Consider the following 17,502-nt stretch of genomic DNA (forward strand, 5'->3'; position numbering starts at 1 on the left):
GAAATCTTTGCGGAATTAGATCCTAGTGTTGCCGTGTAAACGTACCCTCAGTCTTACATGCACTAGGGATGCAGCGATCACTGGCGCAGTGCCACCCCGCAGCACAAAACCCAGCGACCAGCTCCCCCGCCCCAGGCCCCAACTGCCACCACGGCCGCACCCCACCACCGCATCCTGAGAGAACCCCCAGCGACACCCCCCACCCCCTGTAGAGGCCGCAGCCCCCCAGGCACACCTGCACTGCCCCCCTCCCCCACCGCCACCACCACCACACCACAGCCCTTCCTCATTCACCAAACATACATGTACATCCACACCCACACACCTGCTCCATCAGCCCCCCCACATACAAGCACACACAGACATGTACACACGGTCCCTCATTCATACTCTTATGCACACATGAGCACCTGTTCACACACACTGACACACACTGACACATAAACGCACACACTCACACACAAAAACATGTGCGTGCACACACACACACACACGCACGCACGCACGCACACACACACACACACACACACACACTCACACATATTTCTATCAACAGTGAAATTAACTGCCAACACTGGAATCTCTTGTCTTCAGTCAGAATAATATTGGCTGGAATTGTGTGTATGTTAGCTGTGAGCCTACATGTAACAGTCCCTCTAGCTAGTTATATTGGAATGAAGGCATGAAGGTAATTTTCAGCTACATGACAGGCAGACATATGTCCATGCAGTCACACAACTAAAAAAAAAAAAAAATAGAGGTATTTATCGTGAGATGTTGCCTTTTTGTGTTTTCACATCATTGAAGTCAAATGCTACCCCTCTATGAGTTGTCATTGACCAACTCTAACATCATGTGTATACCCTCTGTTACACTGCAAACAAATTGTTAAAAATAATATCTATGATTAAAGTTAATAAATGAATAAATAAATAAGAAATAGAAATAAATAACCTTGAGGGTGTGCTCTGAAGCATCCTCATCCATACCTACAGGAGGGGGTGACTTACCCAAGGAAGGTTTTGGCTAACAAGGAGTAATTGTAATTACTTATGGGATCATCAGTCCATATTAGGGCCAGTAAGAGTTGCCTGCCAGCTGTACCCCACACAATAAAGGTCATTACATGTGGACAATTAATCTTCACCCCCACGAGAGGCTGCAACAAAGTGCTCATCTTTTATAAACTGGAAGATACTCCTCTTAATGCACGGTCATTACTCCTGCTGGGAAATAGCACTAATGTTAATGAATATGCTGTTGTGATAATACTTTTAATTGCTTTACTTGCTATTGCATCACTGACTTTCTACATACACCCAACAGTAAGAACATCTGCATCAGGTTAATATTATACGTGAATGTAATAGAAGCCAGTGTCCTGTTGCTATAAAGAAGCTTGGAGTAGCAAAACAAACGCTTTGGGCTACGTAATTAAATTGAGCTGACACACAGAGTTATCTTAGCATGCACCACAAAGACACCTGTGGCGAAAAACATTCACCGTCCTGCCAATTTGATTGTTGTTGTTTCCAACTTGGGCAGCAAACCATGAAGGATTCATTCATTTAAAGGAAACCCCTTCAGAGGTACAGCAGAAGGGGATAAAAGAAATCTGCCACTGACAGAAGTGACCCACTATTTTTGAAGCTACCAGCAAACCATCATGACACATAGCCAATTCAATGCAACTTTTTTTCTTTAATGAAAGAATGGACTTTTCATTTCGGTACAAGATCTTATTGTTGAAAACAAACATTTTGCAAAGGAAAGTGTAATAACCAGGCATAGGAACGATCATCTCTCTGTGCCTTTGGAAACAGGCAGCTGAGGTGAAGTGATAAATACTGAGTGCTTACAGTTTCCTTGTTGCAATCTTTTTTTCTTTTGTCTTTTTTTTTTTTTTTTAACCCTTTAAGACCTAGAACAATTCTTGTGGTACCTTCCAAATGATTATTTTCTCTACATTTAACCTTCCCATGATTTATCATCATTATCTTATATCATCTTATAATAGTATCCCCTGCATTTTGCATTTTTCAGTGGAAATCAGGTCTACTCCTATAGTAATTTACTAATTTCATGCAGATGTTTATAAATTCAAAGATTATTACATCAGAATATATATATATACATATATATATATATATATATATATATATATATATATATATATATATATATATATATATAGATAGATAGATAGATAGATAGATAGATAGACAGTTTTTATGTTCACTTATAAACATATTTTGCTGAAAAACTCACTGCTTTGATATAATAACTGTTGTACCATGGGTTTTTATGAACATCTACATGATCAGTGTGAAATGAAATATTGCAAAATATATGATTTTTACTGAAAGAAGCAAAATGCAAAGGATCATGTAGCAATGATGATAAATTATTTAAGAAAGGTTCACTGTAAAGAGAAAAAATCCTTTGGAAGTCACCACAAAAATAGTTCTAGGTCTTTTAAGGTTACATGTATTGATAGGATTAGGGATTCAGAACTTATTTTACATACATTTTTGTTGCTCAATGTCTGAAATAAGATCTGTGATTAAGACAAGCTTTGGAACTTTCCATCTGTTTTTCTATGACATCAAATTGACATCAAATTGTCATAAAGTTGTATGTGTAGCTTCTCATTTGCCCAGGTCATCACTGTACTTGGTAGTTCTTTTCTCGGTTGAACTGGATTGGTTTAGCTCTTTTGAAAACATTTCATCTCTCAACCAAGAGGCTTCTTCAGTTCTTCAGAACTTAAGTTGTTCAGAACTGAAGAAGTCTCTTGGATGAGAGACGAAACATATTCAAAAGAGCTAAACCAGTCCAGTTGAACTGAGAAGAACTACCAAGAAAGACTCTAAAAGTTGTTTTTTAATGGTTCTCATACCATCCCTACCATTCAAATACAGGGACACCACTGAACTTCCTAGCTCTTTATTTGAAACACTCTGATGACACTTTTTGGATCAATTATTAACTAACAATAGAAATCCATACTCTTTAGTACAGCTTAATAAACTAATGAACTGAGATTATTGAGTAAACGTTTTGTTTTTCAAACAGCTGCAACAAACTGTTAGCGTAACTTAACTTTCTTTTTTTTCTTTTCTTTTTTTCTTTTATTTTTTTCAGAAAATTATACAGCTACCATGGCTTGTACCCTATTATTTTATCGCGATGAATAAAAGAGCGCATCCAAAAGTTCCTGTCAGGGTCATTAATCACTGACTTTATGCGTTGGTATTAATTGAAGCATTCAGTGATTCAGAATGATTGAAAATATCCAATATGGTCTGTTCTATAGACAGTGCTGATTCATTTGTTGCTGAGATATTTCAAATGAGCTGTGATGCTCTGTACTTTTATGAATGTGAAATGAACGTTGTCTGGGTGATTGCGAAGGAGGGGAGAAAGATGCTGCAGATATGGTGAATGCTCTGTGGAATTCTTTAATAGGAAATCAGTGCGGCGTATCGGCTTTTCAGCTTTGGCACATATCTCTTTCAGAGAACAGGTGCAATCAGCTGCGACAGCAATGTTCCGGATGAGAAATGTGAAAAATAAAAGAGTGCAAGGCTTAGTTGATGTATTTCTGATTGAGAGCATTCCTGATCAGTGCGTGTAATGAGAGGAGTATTCACTGTATACAGGCTTCTGAACAGTCATCTACAGAGTGAAAGGACCTCCGGTCTCTATACATCCTGTCCTTTGAAGGTCTTGATCTCGTCTTGATCCTGACTATTTTTACTCATCTTTGTCTTAAGGACTTTCATACTGACTTCAATTGCTCCAAGCTCTTGGACATTCCAATCTTATCCAAACCAAATGTTCCGGAGTAATAGCTCCCCCAGAAAATACTGTGGACTGAGCAGATGGAGTCCGAGGTGGTCTGTGTAAGACTGGGCCTAACCTACATTTGGAAGAAGGTCACATAAAGCCGAACCTCAGTTCCTGGTGCAATTTATTGAGCTCACTGTGGAGGTGGAGCAGACCCAGATTCTAAGTGACAGTACAAGATAAAAATGAAAAACAGAAACAAACAAGCGGTACCAGGCACAACAAACGCCACCCCTCGCACGTATTGTGGGTTATTTTGGCATCGATCCAGCTGATGTCATCATGTCTATGTGTGTGTTGATGTCAGCATAGACAGCATAGACAAATGTGATGTGTGATGACAAGTGCCCCTTTTTATGTCCTTATGACCTTTTTTCGTTGCTTTCTTCTTGTGATGTCTGTCATCTTTTGCATTGTTTATCATTGTTGTTTTTTTCCATCCATCTTGTTATATCTCTTACCTCTTCTCTGCATATCACATAGTTTAGATGAGGTCAGCAGTTATAACTCCTCCAGAGACCCCTCTTTCTCCAGGATAAGTTGGAAAGCGAAGTCACATATTATAATTTTTATTTATTTTACCCTAACTCTTTGCAACCCAGACGTATGGTATTAGTATTAAAGTTTTGAACATTGGATGCATTTAGAAATAGTTTGATTTGTATGTTGCATAATAGTACATGTCCAGAGAGTCTTCTGACTCTTGCGTCATTATTTTTTAACATCTCAAAGAAAATTATCACAAGTCAGCTAAAGGTAAAAAAAAACAAAACAAAAACAAAATAAAAAAAATATATACCTAGTTATTTTTAGATACTGTCATGTATTTCATACCTTTTACATTTATTAGCAATCTGGGCAGAGTTTGCTCAAGTCAATGTAAGCAGGAACATGTGTTATTTGGGGAAATAATATTTGATTGTGGGATTGTATTGATACATTACTGCATAAATAATTCAACCACACAAATGCAGCTCTATTAAAGTGTATTTTATTGGTGCTAAATAGTGTTTCAACACCTGGTCACATAAAGAAGGTCAAAGAAGTGTAAAGATATAAAATACTGGTTTGCACCAAATATTACTTTAATATATACCTCATCTGTAACTTGTATTTGTTTTAAATAGCAAAGTACCTTACATAATCTGGAATATTCATCCACATTATACTGGCTCTTTTTTCACTGAGTGTTCCCATAAGGCATTTCCATCCATATGTTAATGAAACAACTTTTTGAAACTTTGATGGCATGATCTCAGTAAATCTCAGGTTTGGTTTGTAGTGTGGTTAAAATACTGCCACTAAAAAGGCACAGTCTTTAATAATAGTTATTTACAAGTCAAATAATCCTAATGGCTTTTGTTCATTTATTTATGCATTCTTTGTATATTGGAAGCGTGACTCCTCTGATGTATGAGCAGCGCTGAGTGGGCAGCTCACATCCTTTACCCATCTACTAATGCAGCTCCTTCTCTTTTTATGCAGCCATTTGTCTCAGCTGCAAAACACTTTAGCTGAAGATACACATGCGGCTGCTAATGTAGCCAGGATTTAAGAAAGACTGAGTTCAACCACTCCACCCACTGGATCCAACAAGTCTCGAAGATCAATGCAAGATTTGGATTTTGCTAGTTGCATAGTCCACAAAAAGCTAAGCATTTCTGAGGGAAACTAGTTTTACATACATAGATTTATGAAAACAAACTCTAAAAATCAAATTTTTGCAAAAAAAATTTGAAAATTTTAGGGGTGTGACAAGATCTAGTGCCCCCACCTCCAGCAGTCTTACAAACTACCCCCCAAATGCGGTCCATGCATACCTCACAATGTTACTCTGCAGGCGTGCGTGGAAATCATAAACGGCAACCCAGTGACAGACAAGACACTGACAACACTGTAAGAAAATAGTACCATACACTTTTGCTAATACGAGCACTATGCAAAGACACATATAGAACCACCATAGCTCACTTCTAAAATCACACTGCACTTATGATTAAAAGGCTAAAGGCCAGACAACACTGACAGACCCGTTTGCACCTAAACTCCTAGAGTAAAGCGCCAGAGCCACGCCAAAAACAAGAAACACCAGCGTTTTCATTGCAGCTGATATGAGGCCATTTTACAATTTTGCACATGTTGTTTGCACTTTGAAAAATAAATATTTAATTTTATTTGTGGAAATAAGTTCAACAGTCTAAAACTCAAGCTTAGGTTATGAATGGATGAAAGTTATAAAACATTTCAAAATGCACCTACATTGTTTTGTAACTGTTAAATAAAGAAGTCTGTTTGTCCTGTCATGTATTTTGTCATTTTAGTTTTCTTAAAAGTAATGTGAAATATCATCTCGTTCTCGTGAACCCAATATCATGTATTGTCTCATCTTGTGAGCTGAGTGTATCCTCACACCCTGAGTAAATTTCCAATGAAAACCCTCAAAAATTTACAACATAAATCTGAAATATTTTTTGAGATTCAATTGGAGGGTTATGAGAGATTTTTGTTTTTAATCGTTATTATTATAAATTTATAATATTGACCTTTAAAATTGGACTAATAAAGTGGTGAATGTAACTAAATGTGTGAGAAGGATCATGAAACTTCTCTGCAATTACACTGTTCAAAAACAGTCCAAATCTGAACATATATTGAATAGAGATAAATGTACTCAAATATTCTCAGAATTTAAACTGTCAGAGATTCTTTTGTTTCTCTTCTTCTTCTTCTTTTTTTTTTTTTTAAATCAAAATTGGCTCTAATATTTTGTCAGTGGCGGCTGGTGAAATAATTTGTTGGTGGAGCGCAGCATACAAGTCAGTTTTTGGATGCACTATAACCACATATCACCACTAGGGTGTGCCAAAGCACATGCACCAGTATTTTAAAATACTAATTTAAACAAAAATAGAAATACACAGTATGCGTTTTAGGTCATGTGTTTTTATATGTAAATTTCATCCGTCTATCCTTCAAACATACACATTTTTCCATGAGTCTAATGTTAAAGTCAGGCATGTCCCTGACAAGTGTCTTCACTGATAATATGGCCAATGCATTTAAACCTGGGGTGAAGGTAGTGTGGGTGGATCACATGACATTAAAAAAATATAGAAGTTAGTCCGTGGACTCAAGTAGTCCCTAGTGTTACCCACTGAGCTATCCACCCACCAGTGGAAGCGCCAGTAGTGTTACCTAATGAGCTATCCGCTGATATATATTAATATATAGTGGATGAATATTACTTTGTCTTGGTCATTTTAAAAGGAGCTCAAAAGCCAAAAAAGTGTGGGCCCCCTTGGTTTAGACGATGTTGTGATATTCCATTTCTGAGGAAAGTCTTGATTCTTTTTGGGATGTGACGTTTTCTCCCATCAGTGGTGCTTGGGAGCAAATTTTTGCACCCTGAGGCTCTCCTATCTCTTGTATTGGAGGGGGTCTACTATGCACACGCCATTTATAACAAGAGTCTATGTCTGGCATGTCCAAAGTCCGGCCCGGGGGCCAATCACGGCCCGTGGTCAGATTTTATACGGCCCACAACTTGGGTTTTATATTGTATTATTTATGGCCCGCTTGGACTGTTGAACCAAGTACATGAATCATAAAAGGTTCAAAATGCAGTTTCTCCTTTCACCTCATGGTGGCAGCACCACTCTAACTCTATCTGGCTCTGTGACCTTACCGAGAACCCTTTTTCGCTAATTTCTAACCACGGCGCCTGTAAATAAAAAAACGAAAGTTGACAGTGAGGGCCGCTGCTTCCAGGAGAGATGGGAATTACAATTTTTTTCACTGAAAATTGAGGCAATTATGTTTGCCTAATTTGTCAAGAGACTGTTGCCTTGTTTAAGGAATTCAATGTAAAGAGACACGAGCAGACAAAACATGCTAACGAATATGACAAGCTAGCAGGGAGTGAGCGCTCCGAAAAAGTGAAACAAATTCAAGCTGCTTTAAACTCAGCAGTGACTCTTCATGTGAACCTGGGAGTTCAATGAATTCGCCACCAAGGCAAGCTACCAAGTTGCCAGGTTAGTTGCCTATAACTGCTGGTGTTATGTACTTGTAGATGTGACACAAAATATTACTTTCTGAATGTTTTTTTCAAAGACGAGAGTAAGAGTCATATGTTTTCATCTTAAACGTTAACAGACTTTGCATTATTGAGTAATATATGAGTAATGATTACTCATATAAGTCATGTTTAAAATGAATGTGGGGTTAAGATTTTTATCAACTTGGATGTTTAAGATACTCTATACAGTTTGTTCTATGTTATCTGACTCCAGATGTGAAAGGAAGGCAGAATTGTTTTTTTTTTTTTTTTTTTTTGGTTAATTTGTTCACACCTGAGTGGCTTAGATTTGGTTACATTGCCATTTAAAAAAACAATATTGTGACAATGAAAATAAAATTGTTGTAGAACAGCGCATTTATATGTAATTTTTACTGTTTAAAAATGTCTGAAGGGACCACTGGCCCCTGGCAATGTCCACATTATCAGATCTGGCCCTCTTGAAAAAAAGTTTGGACACCCCTGGTCTATGTAGTAAAAGGGAGAGCCTTGGGTGCAGATTTTTGTGCCCTACATAGGAAACATGTCACCTGACTGCTCACTAAACAACTAAAAACATTTTAGACGACACTTGAATGCAGATTTTACATGGTCCTCATGGGCTGTTTCCAGTATAGCTCATTTATTTAAATGTTCACGTTTTTGTAAATTTATTTTATGTGATTCCAATAGACCATTTCGATGTTGGTAAACAGTGATGATGTATTTTGTCGGCTAACTGATGGCAGAAAGTGACAGTTATGGTGTCAACAGTACATGGAAGCCCATGTCAGGAGTGTGAAAATCAGAAAAGAAACAGAGTAAGGGAAGATACAAAGGTCTTCTCTGTTTATTTTAATGGTCTGTCAACGAGAGGCAAGGTGTCTTACAAAGATAAACTGACCATTAGCAGTGGGGTGAAGTTTCCTGATCCATACTCATTGTCAGCTCAGTGGTTCATGGAGCCAACCAAATGGACCAAGCTACAGGGGCCGGACATCTTTTTATACCTTGTTGAAAAACCCAGCGTTTACACAAAAGAAAAGTTCAAGGCATACAAATCCCTTGATGCCTATAACTTTGTACTTTGCGGTCATGTCCAGGATGTTGAATACTGAGTGTTGCACCAGGCATTTTAAAGGTAAGAATACTGTGGTAACTCGCACAATTCATCGGAGAAAAATCAGATACGCAGCCATCTGTAATGTTGAGCCTGTGTCACTTTTTATTAGTGTTGGGTAAGTGTTGTTTAATGTACATTAAAACAATGTAAATCACTGCTGATTCAGTCAGTTTCATCTGTCCAGTCTGTTCATTTAATGGTTTGCAACCATAAGCATCGGTTTGCCTCAAAGGGTGTCTTCAGCGACAGTATTCGGTAAAAGTGAAGGTGGCTTTTTTTAGCATTCTATTCTGACAACCTACAGCACAAGACATTTTCCTCCTCTTTTCTCTCTATTTTCTCTGATCTCTCAATTTATCTCCATTGATATATAGTGTTTTTCTGCCACCAGATTGCGTGCACAACTGTGACGTAGACTGTGACATCAGCTCCGAAGTGGTCTATCGTCTTCTTCTTCATGTGACACAGATGGGGCAGCACCCTAGTGCCCTCTATTGACAAGCCATCGCTGCATATTTGCCAATTTTGGTAGTTTAATCAGTCTTGATACTGTAAATTGCATGGCAAAACACAACTGAAAACATTCCCAGACAGAACAAAGAAACAATGTAAAACCACACAAAAAAATAAATAGGGCAGAACTGTGAAGTTAAGCAAAATGACAGATGTTTCAGAAATTATGTAAAAAAAAAAAGAAATTTAAAAATTATAAATAAAAAGACGAGAACAACGAGGCGAAGAAATACTAACATAAAAATACAAAACAATATGAAAACAGCATATAAAGATAAAAGAATATGCTCTTTCCTAGTGCAGTATTTCACTGGTATTTCTGTTATAAAGTGTTATTTGCGGTGCTGTTGAAACGTTTTTTTCCAGGTAGTCTTATCCCATCCTTAGTTCAACCTGCTGTTTACAAATGCACAGCTTTTCACCCAGATCCTCTGTGACGAGCTGTCAGCAAGCAGGCTGCAAGTGTTAAGCTCTGACTTGCAAAAAGCTGATTCTCTTTAATGCTGTAAACAGAACATTTCACTCTCCAGCGACTGCTTTGATCCGTACTTTGACAAACAGTGGGCTAGATAAAATAACTTTCAGACTCTGATCCTTCACAGACGACAGATTACTTGCTGAAAATTTTGATTAACAAAGTCTGCTCAGGATATTTTTATTCATATGCATCTTTTTTTTCTCAACTAGCTGGTATTTCCTTCCTAGTCTCAACATCAGGACTATGTTGAGGACTGAGGATGATGTGTTACCATGGCAACCCACAGTCTCACACAGATGCACATAGAGTATGCAAACGTGATCATGTGTCAGCTGCTTCAGTGCAGGTGTGGATGGCTTTTTCTTACATACTGCATGTGAATATGTATGTGTACATGTGCATTTAGATCAGATAGTTATTAATATACAGGAATAAGAAGCAAGGGTGAAGAGAAGAAATAGATTTTTACTTACCTATTGTAGTGAATGATGCCACAGACACAGTGTCATAAAATGCCATTATTTGTCCCTGTAGTAACAATGTATGACGCTGAATGTATGAACCATTGTCAGCATGCTGAATGCCGCAAAGGGGCCAGCATTCAAACTCAGCTCCAGAAAGAACTGTATTTTCTTTCCTCTTGCAAAAATATAAAAAATGACCAAGAATGCACACCTACTGACCTTATTCAGAACTTTCACACAAATGAATGAGGTGTCTGGAAATGATACATTTATCTGAAACTTAGACACAATAACTGTTTGAACCAGCTGCTGATATAGTTCAACATGAGCCTTAAAAGGGTCAGTGTGCAGGATTTAGCTGGATCTAACTGCACATATCGTAATTGCATCTTCACTGTTAGCTGAATATAGCTGTAGTATAGGTCAGAAGGCCCATCTCCTCCATGTCAATCAATGGGACTTTTTGCCAAATTAACCTCCGATTTTCACCACATCAGGCTGTTTTGCTTTACAGCCTCCTGAGCTCATTGTGGTCCCTCTACACAATAGTGCACACATCTGAACTGCCATGCTCCTTGTTTAGACGAATACTCAGAACCACCTTGGTGCTCTGCTTCACTAGAAATCCGTGTGACATCTGTTGACAGACCTGCTTCAGTCAAATTCTGTTAATTAAACACACAGTAGAGCTTTCTGATGGTATAAAATCACAATACTAAAACTGATAAGGGACACAACATTCAAATATTGACATGGAACAATTATGAAGATGAATATATCAACACTTAAACACAGCCACAAATATTTGACCCATTTAACTCAGAACTCAGCTGTATTAACCCATAAAGACCCAATCATCCACCGATGACCATCTACTGATCGAAAATGTTTAATAACTGTTGATCCACTAATCCTATGTCCATGTCAATACCTGGTGTAAAATGCAGTTGGTCATCTTTTCTTGGTCATCAGATATGACCCATTTGGATATTCAGAGGCTCTGTAGTGAGCATGGAAACACTGTCCTCTTCTACAGTATTGATTCACCAGTAAAACCCACTAGCGTGTTGACCCGTGTCGAACCACAGCTTCTAGATGTAGTAGTTTTTATGCTGGGGAGAGCTGACTTTTGGGGAAAAGATGTTAGTCTAAATTTTATAAGTACTGACATAAAAATTGTTTAGTAAGTCATTCTTTTAAAATTTAAACAAAGTTAGTATATTAATACTGATATCTAGGGACTGAAGTTAGTTTGTTCCTGTTTTTAACAAAAAATTTTTGTCATGCAGCTTGGTACTGTGCTTCCCGTCAACCATCATGAGCATAGCAATGTGATTGTAAGGCTATTGTATTCCAAAATTACTGATATCTCCCAAAATGTTGGTCCTATCAACTTGCTGTTTTTGCTAGTCTGTTCCTTGACCAAAAATACATAAGTATGCCAAACTGACAGCTCTTTCTGGATTTTGTGTGAATCCTGAGACACACACACACACAGGCCACTTGGGTTTTATAATATAGATGGAGTACAGTTAATATGTTTTAGTAAAAAAAGTCACATTTTCTTCAGGTTTCTCTGTTGATATAATAACCCTCAATTTTAATCTAAGCTTTTATGGACATCTACATGATCAGCACATTACATATACAAAAATGCCTGATTTATACGTAACAATGAAAAATACAGAGCATGATATTAGAATACATGGTGATAAATCAGTTAAGAATGGTTGAAAATAGAGAAAATTTAATTTGGGAACTGATACAAAAGTGGGTCACTGGGTCTTTATAGGTTAACTTTGCAGCAGCAGCAGGACAATAAAAGACATTAAAACAAATAAAAAGAAATGCAGCTTTTTCTCTCTGTTATCATTTTATAAAGGAACAGCAACCCGATCAGGAGATCAACTTGGCACAATGCAGCTATTCCTCTTCTAAAACACTCCCACCATGGAATGAGGCCCTACACAGGATGGAGTTGAACCACATCAGAGCTGCGATACAAGCATCTGCTTCCAATGACAATCACAGGTAAAAATTCATGCAAAAAAATATGCATCAAGTACTGTACATTTTCTTCAAGATGATTTCTGCTTTTTTGTAAAGACAGATTTCATCAGATTTGACAAATTGTGTTGGCGTTGTGGCTGAACATTTCCACCTCTGCGCTTCTGTGAAAAAGGCCACAAATGCAATTATATGATAAGATGCTAACTGCTTTTTCCCCAGAACATTACTGTTAGATTAAGTTTAATATTATGCTCATTGTTAAGCTCGGTCTAGGGGTTACCAAGACACAAACAAGATGTGAGACTCCCCTCCTTCCATGTCCCTTAACAAAAAGGAGTAAGTTAAAAAAGAAATGACCAGCAATCAACCAAACTGCAATTTGAATTATTTATTTATACAAGAACATAAAAAAGTGACATCAGGAAGGGAGTCAAAGTAATGAAAATAACAAACAAAATAATACCTTAAGCCTACTATGCTTACCTACCAACATAAACCAAGAAAAACCACATTACATTATTCTTACGTAGATTCCCAATCGAGAAACAGGAGAAAACTTAAAAAGATTCCTGCATTTTGAGTCCGATCACAAAAAGAAGCTCTCCAAACAAAATTATAGGTTGCTGGTCAAATGAGGGGGATGGGAAGAGAGGAGTCTACAGAAAGAAGGGTGATTCAACTTTATATTTTCCCGCTCACCGCTGAGAAACAAATCATCACAGGGTACTCCAGCACCACACCTGAAACCCATCATCACTCAAAGCACAATCTAGAAGGAGAGAGAGACAGAGAAAAACATACCCATACACAGATGAGAGAAGAAAAACGACAAAAATACAACAGAACATCACTAATCCTCAACACCATACAAAAGACACCAAACTAATTAGGCTAACTTCATGTCTGTTCTTGAGAGGAAGTTATATCTTACATAGACATGTCAATGTTCAATAAATGTAGTGTAACTTAGGTGTCCCAATCAAAAGAACAATAACACATGCTATAGTCAATGACATGGTGAAGTCATGCTGCATCCTCGAAGGGCGTTTTCACACTGCGTAGCCGAGTCTGTATCTGAGTACACTGGACCCCAAAGTCTGCTTAATTTTATCAATGTGAATGCAAACGTTCTGTGCGTGAGTACCGTAACCGAGTCCAGCTGAGAAGGTAGTCCTGGGTACGGACTGCATGGACTCAAGTACTGTACGTTGTGCAGTGTGAAAGTGATCTGTGCCCGAGAACGGACATGACCTAATCACCACTCCACAACAGAAGTGGACTTACTCACCACGAGACGATAGACAGTGCTTCTGTTGTCTCCTGAAAAAGCCTCCCCAGATAGCAAAATCATTATGACTTAAATCTGGCCCAAAACTGGCATGCCATTTTGGCAAAGTTCTGGGTGGATGTATGGGCCCTAAATGGCCCAAAATGGGCAAGCCAAAATCAAACCAGAGGGAAGCCAAAATTCACCCAAAACTAACTGCAGACTTCCAAAATATAGCCATAATTGTCCAAGAAAAGCCCCAAATCCCAAACATCCAGCCAAAAAGTAGCCAAAACTGACCCAAAGAGAGGCCAAAAGGAGGCCAAAATTCACCCAAAATTTGTGTTGATCATCTTTTTGAAATGAAGCGGGCTTTTCTTCTGGGCAGAAATTCCTGCTCTTCGTGCAGTGTTTTGGCTGTACAGAAATATGCCAAAACACAACCAAAAAACATCCATATATGGAATAAGATGTTGCTGCTCTTTAGTCAATCTGCTGGCTTGCCATAAACATGCCATACCATCCCTATACTTGATCCCGCTCTTTGCCCAGTCTTTTGGTTAACCAGACATATGCCATAACTCAGCCATATATAGCTGGTGTCTCCATATCTATTAAGGATAACCTTAATCATACCACAGTTAAGCCTAAAGGTTTTCATAATGCCAAACGAAAGCCAAAAATGCCAAATGTATGCCATAATACTGCCAAAATATTTGCTATTTGGGTTGCCTTATTGACCGACCCACTTAGTGATATATCAGGAACAACGAAGGTTGCTCTTCTTCACTTTGCCTCAAACAGGCTAACAGATAGACAAGTACTGCCGCCATTGTAGACAAATGAACAGAACAGTCTCTCGGTTGATGACGTAAGGATTTATCTTCTTCTGACTTTTGCGTTTGTTGGATAGTGACAGAATTCCGTCCACACCACCACCTGCTGTTTCGGCCCTGTAACACCCACTCGTACTCGGGCATGGACCACGATATGTGCTTGCGAATGCAACATCTGTGGGAAAGGTGTGAGCGTATCCAAGTACGGTACAGATCCGGATACCTCGTGTGAAAACACTTTTCACCAGGCAGAAATTCTGTTGAGATGAGGTAATGCATTAGTTGGTGGTTTCTTTTAATCATGTTTTATTTATTGATATATACTCACGTCAGAGTCCTGCACGGGTCCACTTTTCCAAACCCGCACCCGCCCGTACCCGCAAAGCTGAGTACCGCAACCCGACCCGATATCCGCATTATTTTTCATGTCCAATCCGTACCCGCCCGTACCCATGTACATTAGACCCACAACCCGACCCAACCCGTGATTAAACATATTGTCTACACAGTGACTCACTTATAAAAGCTTTATTGTTTGGCTAAAACGTATGCCATTAATAAATCTCTATATGTCTCAAGTACATCTCTCAGAAACAGGACGCACGCACTTGGCAATAAAAACATTTTAAATTCACTTGCATAACCAAAGTTTCAGCTGTGAAAAAAATGCCCAAGTGGCAATACACAGTCCAAAGTGGAATAAAGTAAAAGAAAAAATGTCGGTTTCCATCATCAATTGTCACTCAGTGTCCAGGATTGAATTAAAAAAAAAAAACAACTTCTGACTGAATGAAGTAACATGCAGCAACAGTTTACCTGAATGCGGAGCAGAACTGATCACCAACCCCGTAACTCACACTGTGCTGAAACTTAGGACTTCAACTTCAGGCTTCTGTGCAAGAAAAGACTATTGTCCTCAGTCCCTGGTTTAAGTTGTGTTCTCTGCTCCTGAATCATAAATCCAGCAGATGAAAAGTCTCTTTCACTAGCCACGCTTGATACCGGGATGGCGAGCACATTCTGCGCGATCACTGCCAAGTTTGGAAACAGTTTTGCATGCTCCTTCCACCAAATTAAGACATCAAAGGTTCTTCTTTGGGTGGTTTTATGTCAGTGTAGGCTGCAGTCTCATCCAGTGGCTGATTTTCATCGCCGGAGTTCTCCACGTCGGCTAAATCCTCACCGGCCAAACAACGTCTCTTCTCCAGTGGTGGGCTGATGCCTTTGACACACTGCAGAGGGCTTCCACGTTTCTCCTTAAGCTCTTTAAAAAATAAATTAAATAAACGTAAGATTAATATTGTTTTAAGAAAAAGGTCAGACGAATGACAGTAGAACCAGATGTCATGGTTAAAGCCGCAATTAAAGCGTTTAATTTAAAAGTGCAAACCTCTGGCATATCGTAACAGCTCACCTTTGACAAGACGCCGCGCTTCATTGTGGATACCCACCACGTCAGTCTGGTCTGGAAGCAACTTGAGGCTTTTCAGTTTGGGATGCAAGAACATTGCGAACTTGTGCAGGATACGCAGTTCAAATTTGTCAGTAAGGACTTTGAGGCATTTTTCCTTTAGCGATGACAGAGTCAAACTGTCAGAGGTTGATGGTTGCAGGTGGCGTTTAAGTCGGTCTAGCCAGATACAAGCCAGGTGGATGGTCGGAGTTTTGGACGCGTCCAAGGCTCTAGTAGCCTCCTTAAATTGTGACAGAAATACAACCATGTCACTCAGAGTTTCTGTGCTCATGTTACTCAAGCAGTTTTCTTCTCCACGCTCTGTGAGAAGAGCTCAGACGTCTTCGCACTGGCTGCTGATGGAGTCCAGCATCATGTGTAGTGAGTTCCAGCGTGTCTCCATGGATGCTTTCAGTGTTTTTTTCAGACGATTTTGAAGGTTTGTCTGTTTGAAGTAAGTAACGAGTAATTTAGCTGACTCAATAAGAGTATATACTTCTTCATCAAAGACATAATCTTCAGCAGGTTTTCCGAGTGTGGTATGGAGCACTGTGTTTAGAATGTGAGCTGCGCAGCTCAGTCTTGTGACAGTGTGGAGAGCCGGTACTATGTTGGTACACACACATAGACGAGTTTGGAGAAGAATTTGTCAAGGCTATATTTCCGCAGTGCTTGTATGATGGCTGGCCTAAGGTTATCCGCTGTTTTCCTTAATGTGCTGTCCCATTCTGAAGTGCAAAGCACTCGCTCAGTCAGCTCCCATGTGCTGTTTATATAATGTAAAGTCACACAAAGGTAACCAATTTTTCGGTAATCGTCTGTCCACATGTCCAAAGTAACTACCCCGTTGCTCTCAGTCAGTTGTATCTTCAGCTCTGGAATGATGCTTTCTCGTACCTCCTCGGTGTATTTAGTGATTCTGTGTGATACAATTGTCGGGTCAGGCAGAAGCTGCTGAGCATCAACACGACCAGCCTGGGCACCAATGTCAATCAAGCCTTGAGCCATAGCTTGAAACCCATCCCCACGGACACTTTCAAATGATCTAATGTCCCGACAGACAAAGTTGACCGCTAATTTTGTAATTGTCTCCTTGTCCTCCCGTCTTGGTGTTTTAAGTGTTGTGTTTTTGTGAAAATATCTGTCAATAGACACAGAGCCTGTGCCTCTGCAGCTGTCCATGTGCTTTCTTAGCGAGGATGTCCCTAGCTTGCAGCTATCAAAAGCTAATAGCTTTTGGCACTTTTTACAAGCAGCAAAACCACTGACGATGTTGTTGTCACCATCTGTAACCACACCAAGTCTCTCCCAAACGTCCGACATTGCCTTTGAGGATGTATTGTCCACAATTCTATACTCGCCACTGGCTATTTTGTCACAACCTCTTCCGTGTTTTTACTTTTCACCACCAGTGAGTGCGGGCTACCTGCCTGCGCTGCTCAATGACGTCGT

Source organism: Sphaeramia orbicularis, chromosome 24, assembly GCF_902148855.1.
Source record: "Sphaeramia orbicularis chromosome 24, fSphaOr1.1, whole genome shotgun sequence".
Lineage (NCBI taxonomy): Eukaryota > Metazoa > Chordata > Actinopteri > Kurtiformes > Apogonidae > Sphaeramia > Sphaeramia orbicularis.